The sequence below is a fragment of the Perca fluviatilis genome, chromosome 20 (genome assembly GCF_010015445.1).
Source record: "Perca fluviatilis chromosome 20, GENO_Pfluv_1.0, whole genome shotgun sequence".
NCBI classification, from domain to species: domain Eukaryota; kingdom Metazoa; phylum Chordata; class Actinopteri; order Perciformes; family Percidae; genus Perca; species Perca fluviatilis.
In genome coordinates, this window is record NC_053131.1 from 34955213 (window position 1) to 34962354 (window position 7142).

Below are 7142 nucleotides of genomic sequence, written 5' to 3' on the forward strand. Positions count from 1 at the left end.
AAAACTCTGCTCCATGTTACTTGTTCATATTTAGAGTCCCATTTGAGCCACTGGACATCCAGATTATCAGCTGCTCCCTTACATGGCATGTCCACTGGTTCTCCAAGTCTCGCTGGGATTTCTCTCAGATCAATTGAAGTACAAACAGTAATAGTGAAGTTGTTCTCATGCGTCACGTTGCCCTCAGTCCAACACTCCTCTCGGTACCAGCCGGAGTCTGAATGGGTCAGGTTAAGGATGGTGTAAGAAGAGGTTTTCACTGAGCTGACAAGTCGTTGTTTCAGGTGTTGAGGTACTGAGGAGCTGTTGGACCAGAGGTCAGAGGTGTTCCACAGGACAAGCTGCTCCTCACCAACAGATCTGGAGATCAGGCAGGAGTTGGTGTTCTCGGGGAGCTTGAAGGTGTAAGAGTCTCTTTCCTGTCGGAAGATGATCCGTTCTTCTGCAAGGATGTTGTTGATGAGAGCAAACAGCAGGAAGGAGAGCTCTGTGACTGCAGCCATTCTGCTCCAAGGTCGACAACCACTGACACCACTCAGCTCATATACGCTCTACACCAACCCTCATCAGCAGCTGCTCTTTATCTGGTATCACACATGACTTCTTATCTCAGCATCAGAGGAAACGTTGCAGCATCAGCTCTATATCCAGTAATCAATGTCCTTTACACGAGAGAGAGGGGGGGTATGTGTGTGTGTCTCTGTGTTTGTCTGTGTGTGTCAGTGTATGTGTGTGTGTGTGTCTCTCTGTCTGTCTGTGTGTGTGTGTGTGTGTGTGTGTGTGTGTATATTTGTCTGTGCATGTGTGTGTTTCATTCTGTCTGTGTGTGTGTGTGAGTGTGTTTGTGTGTGTGTTTCTGTGTGTCTGTGTGTGTGTGTGTGTGTCTTTGTATGTGTCTGTCTGTCTGTCTGTCTGTCTGTCAGTCTGTGTGTGTATGTGTGTGTGTGTGTGTGTGTGTGTGTGTGTGTCTCTGTGTGTCTGTTTGTGTGTGTGTGTGTGTGTGTGTGTCTGTGTGTGTGTGTGTGTGTCTGTGTGTGTGTCTGTGTGTGTATGTGTGTGTATGTTAGGGATGGGCGATAGAGACGATATGCAATAAAAACTATACAAAATTGGCCTACGATAGAGATTTTAATTATATTGCACTATCGTGATAATTCATGTTGATGACACAATCTACCCGCGAAGTTTAGAGCCACGAGCTGCAACCGGCTGCAACGCGTCATCGTCATCTTGAGTAAACATGGCTAAAAGCGAAATGAGGAGCTGGTTAAAAAGACCAGTGGAACATCCATTATTTGGACCTGGTTTGGATTTAAGCAGCTACAACGGACCTGTGGTCGAGCCGTACCACGGAGCCTTTCACCAGCCTGACAATTCAGGCGTGTGTGTGTGCACTCAAATGCGTTACATTAGGCTGCAGGTAAGAAACTTTGTTTGAAATATGTTTTTATTTAAAGTATCTGTGCATCTTTGCCTAATACTGAAAGTATTTTCAGTACCGTGTCTGTCCCTTAACTAAACAGACACCAGTTTTTCCTGTTCTCTGAATCTGGGGTGGCATTTAAGAACCAAGGACTTAAACCAAGTGTAGGGCCTTTTAGAATGGTTTCCACTAAAGAGAAGACACCCAATACTTTAAGCTTTTTCTTTGTCAAAGTCTCTGCAACTAGTGTACTTGAATTTTATTTATCTGCAACATTATGTTGTATAATTACAGTTTTGAACAATAAATGTTCTCAAAACTACGTACTACGTTTCTTTCACTTTAAAACTATAAAACCACACTAGTTTGCAAAATTGTGTTCAAGCAATTGGAAAGAACTGTAAACCTAAACAGCTAACGTAAGTCCAAACTAGAGGTCGACCGATATGGGTTTTCTCAGGCCGATCTTTTGAAATCAGGGTCGGCCGATATATGCTGCCGATTATTTTTGGCTGATATTTGCTTGTTTTTAACCTCTATTTGAAAGATAAAATTTAACACTAATAAGTACTTAAAATACACAAAATTTCTCAACAAAAACATTTATTGAACACTTGAACACAAATCTGCACTTGTATACTTACATTAAACATGTATAATGTAAAAACATATATTTTATAAATAAACAAAACGGGTAAGAAGAAAGAAAGAAAATAAATTTAACTTTGTCAAATAAACTTTTCAATTAAAAGATAAAGTTTAGTGCACTTAGCAGCATTTATCAAACAGCTGAGAACAATAAAATAAATTGACCATTTTAACAATAGTAGTGCTGACACACAGTAGCAACCAGCAGCATTTCTTTGTTTTGGTGTTGGCTCGGTGGAGCACTGCCATAAGGGGGTGGTTTTCTTTTCAGCCATCAGACTTAATGACTAAAATAGGGGGAAAACACAAGGTTAAGTTAGTATTTTTGTATAGTATCTTCTTCAAGTCATTTTATAGATAGGTATAGATATAAAATCTAACATTTGTTTTATAAATCAGCTAATAATTCAGTGCATTGTAAGTGATACAAGGCTAAAAAGTTTCTATCATCTTCCCAAAAACTGTCCTGAAACATGTATTTTTGGTTTGTTTTGTTTGTTGACAGACAAAGCCAAATGGACAAAACCTAATTAAGGGGGGAAAACAACTTTAGGCCATATGGTCAAAATTAAATGATTTAATAATAATGTAATAACTATAACTTATAACAATAACGTATTTCACTAGTAAATTGCTATTGAACGACAAAAACAACCACCATGGCAAAAGGGTATTTTACAACAACTTTGAATGCACCGCGACGCACCGTCTATGTTCTTCAGACAAGTAGCTAAACAACGGCAGCAGCACACTGCTTAACATACTGCTGTTGGATCCTATACAGTGAAATAAATCACACTTTACACCGTTTAGCTGTCAGCACTTTAATCGTGTTTAATCCATCTGCTAGCTAATGGTAGGCTAACGTTAGCTGCTGACGAGTGTAATGTTAACTAGCGTCACATGCTGCGATGTTTCTGTTATTCGAACGTTCGTTTTTGGAGCATCAGAGAGCAACGCAGGCATATCAGTGGCGCCGAAATGAGGTACAGAAATCCGCGTTGCTATTCGGTCCGGTAGATACGGGTCGTTAAGGCACAGGTGCCATATTAGCAGTGGGTCGACTCTGGTCCAAACCTAGCAACGATGCTAGCAACGCAAAGCCAGTCCTTCACTAGCCTATGGTGCGGTGGTCTCTTTTAACTACAACTTCTTTCTCTGCATTGAGTTGACAACCCTCTCAAATATAGACACACAAACAGAACAAATAATAAAAGTCTCAGATCCACTGTCTGTGATTGCAAAATTCTAGCTTAATTATTGTGACATGACAGCATGACACGACAGCTATCAATATCCAAAGTAGCCGAACGTCATGTCGCCTGTTCATGTTTTTTCTCGAAGTTAGCAGTAACATGTCATACGTTTTTCATTAAATATATACGACTTATAAGAATTTAATCCTTACCATTTTCTCCGAGGAACAGCTCCTTCCTTAGGCACTGGATGAGGTCTGCTCACTCTGCTGGTAAATGACTCTAGGGCCAGCGTGCGTCGAACACGTGTTCCACAACAACAACAACACCAGGCTGCCCGCAGATGCGCCTGCCAATTAATCGGCTTGATATTGGCAGATGCCGATTATGTAAAAAAAGCTAGGTCGACCTCTAGTCCAAACTGCCTGTGAGCTTCTCCTGTACTATACGGTAATTCCTCTACTGTATGACAGTAAGTCTCGTGGTTATGACCCAATCGTTAGCCTGTGTTTATAAAAGCGTCTGCTACGGAGCCATAACGTGAGCTACAAGGTAATGGAGCCTTTTATACATTGTCGTGTTTCTTTAGAAATAAACAACGGACAAATAAAGTCTTTAAACGCTTCAGATGTAAAGTTATTTGCTGTCAAAGTGGCGCCAAAATGTATGCTAGTCAGTGAAATGCTAACGGGAGGTGATCTCCTTGTAGCGTCAAAAAGGCGCCATAGGAGGTTCGAGTTCTGACCCCTTGGGTTTATGTAACCTGGTCTAAAATGGTTCCATTATAATTTATATATCGCGATATATATCGTTATCGCAAGAGGCTATGCTATGCTAAGGTATGTGTCTGTGTATGTGTGTGTCTGTGCATGTGTGTATGTGTGTGTGTCAGTCTGTCTGTGTGTGTGTGTCTGTGTGTCTCTGTGTGTGTCCGTGTGTGTCTGTTTGTGTCTGTGTGTGTCTGTCTGTGTGTGTGTGTGTGTGTGTCTGTGTGTGTTTTTGTGTCTGTGTGTGTGTGTGTGTCCGTGTGTGTCTGTGTGTGTCTTTTTGTGACTGTGTGTGTATCTGTTTGTGTCTGTGTGTGTGTGTATGTGTGTCCGTGTGTGTGTGTCTGTCTGTGTGTGTGTGTATCTGTTTGTGTCTGTGTGTGTTTTTGTGTCTGTGTGTGTCTTTGTGTGTGTCTGTGTGTGTATGTGTCAGTGTTTCTGTGTGTGTCTGTGTGTGTGTGTATCTATGTGTGTGTGTCTGTGTGTCCGTGTGTTTGTCTGTGTGTGTGTGTCTGTGTGTGTGTCTCTATGTGTGTGTCCGTGTGTCCGTGTGTTTGTCTGTGTGTGTGTGTGTGTGTGTCTGTGTGTGTCTGTGTGTGTTGGTATATGTGTGTGTCTATGTGTGTATATCTGTGTGTGTGTGTGTGTGTGTGTCTGTGTGTGTCTGTGTTTGTGTGTATGTCTGTGTGTGTATGTCTGTGTGTATCTGTGTGTGTGTGTCTGTGTCTCTATGTGTGTGTGTCTGTGTGTCCGTGTGTTTGTCTGTGTGTGTGTGTCTGTGTGTGTGTGTGTGTCTCTCTCTGTGTGTGTCTATGTGTTTGTGTGTATGTCTGTGTGTGTATGTCTGTGTGTCTGTGTGTGTGTGTGTGTGTGTGTGTGTGTATGTGTTACTTCTACCCATAAGAACAGATGGATTTGAAGGCCTGCCGTATACTAATGGAGTTTGCATATGTATTTAACTGAATCTATAATATGTATGTCCCTGTATATTATGCTTTTACCATAATTAAACAGAAAATTTCAGAAAGTGTTTGATTGCGAGAGTTTTTATTCAAGTAAGTAAACAAACTGTGTAGTGTTTTGTAAGAAGTGTGTTGCAGAAATGGAAACAAAGTTTCAAACTTCTTAATCTCATTATCAGTAGCTGCTCCATTTCTGTTGTTATCAAACATGACTTCTTTATCTCATCATCAGAGGAAACTTTGCAGCATCAGCTCTCTATCCAGTAATCAATGTCCTTTACACGAGTCTAAAACCACAGATGCTGACGGGTGTTCATACACACACTATTCAGAGAGGGGTGTGTTTGTGTGTCTCTGTGTGTGCGTGTGTCTGTGTGTGTGTTGGTATCTGTCTGTGTGTCTGTGTTTTTATGTGTGTGTGTGTGTAGGTGTGTTTGTTTGTGTGTGTATGTGTGTGTGTCTGTCTGTCTGTCTGTCTGTGTGTGTCTGTCTCTGTGTGTCTGTATCTGTCTGTCTGTTTGGTTCTGTGTGTCTGTTTGTGTCTGTGTTTTTATGTGTGTGTCTGTCTGTCTATCGGTCTGTCTGTCTGTGTCTGTGTGTCTGTTTCTGTCTGTGTTTTTATGTGTGTGTAAGTGTGTGTGTCTCTGTGTGTGTATGTCTGTCTGTATGTGTTTATGTTTGTCTGTGTCTATGTGTGTGTCTCTGTGTTTGTGTGTATGTCTGTGTGTATGTGTTTATGTCTGTGTTTGTGTCTATTTGTGTGTGTGTCTGTCTGTGTGTCTGTCTCTGTGTGTCTGTTTGTGTCTGTGTTTTTGTGTGTGTGTATGTGTGTGTGAAGGTGTGTGTGTGTGTGTGTATGTGTTACTTCTACCCATAAGAACAGATGGGTGTGAAGGCCTACTGTATGTTAATGAAGTTTGTATATGTATTTAACTGCATCTGTAATATTTATTTCCCTGTATATAATCAGTCCCTCCAGAAAAACGCGATTATGCGATCGCATAATTCAACGCATAATCAGCCAAAGTCTGCATATTCATGGGGCATTTTTTCAAATACGCCACACTTTCCCTGCATAAATTGCAGATTTCCACGCAAAATATGCGGGGCTTGCATGATTTCATAATCCCCGCATTTTTGTTGCAAAAAAGTCACATAATATATCTCAGCAGAAAGTTGAAAAAAAAATTTTGTTTACTTCACACAAGAGCAGTCATTTTTCCCTGTTCCATGGGAACGTTATGAAGTGATGTAATTACGCAACGTGAACATCATCGAAAAGCAGGGTGTTGGAGGTTGAATTTGACATGTTGTACTTTGAGTCTCTTAAGCTGGGATCCAATAAGAAAGCTATCTTAATATCTGCTGTCTATATTATTAACGATTTTTGAATCTGTTTCTTTTGTATCTTTTATTTCCCTGTTTAGACTATTACTTTTATTTTTACTTTAATATTATATTATTTGTATATATGTTTGTATCTTATTTGTTTAGTTATTGCAGTGACTGAATATCTGTAAACCTTTTTTTGAAATAAAGTTTAAAAACAGGGTGTTGGGGGGGAATCACTTTTTTTTCTCTTTTTCATCAAACCGCAGTTTTTGCAAGTTCCCGCAATTTCATCACATAAAATTGCATAAATATCATATATAGCATATTCCATCGCATTTTTTAAGAAAACGTGCCGCATAATCAAGGATTTTTGCCCTCATCAATCACAAAACAACTCCGCGTTTTTCTGGAAGGACTGTATTATGCTTTTACCATAATTAAACAGAACATTTCAGAAAGTGTTTGATTGTAAGAGTTTTTATTCAATTAAGTAAAAAACTGTGTAGTGTTTTGTAAGAAGTGTGTTCTAGAATTGGAAAAGAAGTTTCAAACTTCTTAATCTCATCATCAATAGCTGCTCCATTTCTGTTGTTATCAAACATGACTTCTTTATCTCATCATCAGAGGAAACTTTGCAGCATCAGCTCTCTATCCTGTAATCAATGTCCTTTACACGAGTCTAAAACCACAGATGCTGACGGGTGTTCATACACACATTATTCAGAGAGGAGAGAGGGGGGTTGTTTGTGTGTGTGTGTCTGTGTGTGTGTGTTTCTGTCTGTTTGTGTATGTGTGTGCCTGTGTGTGTGTATGA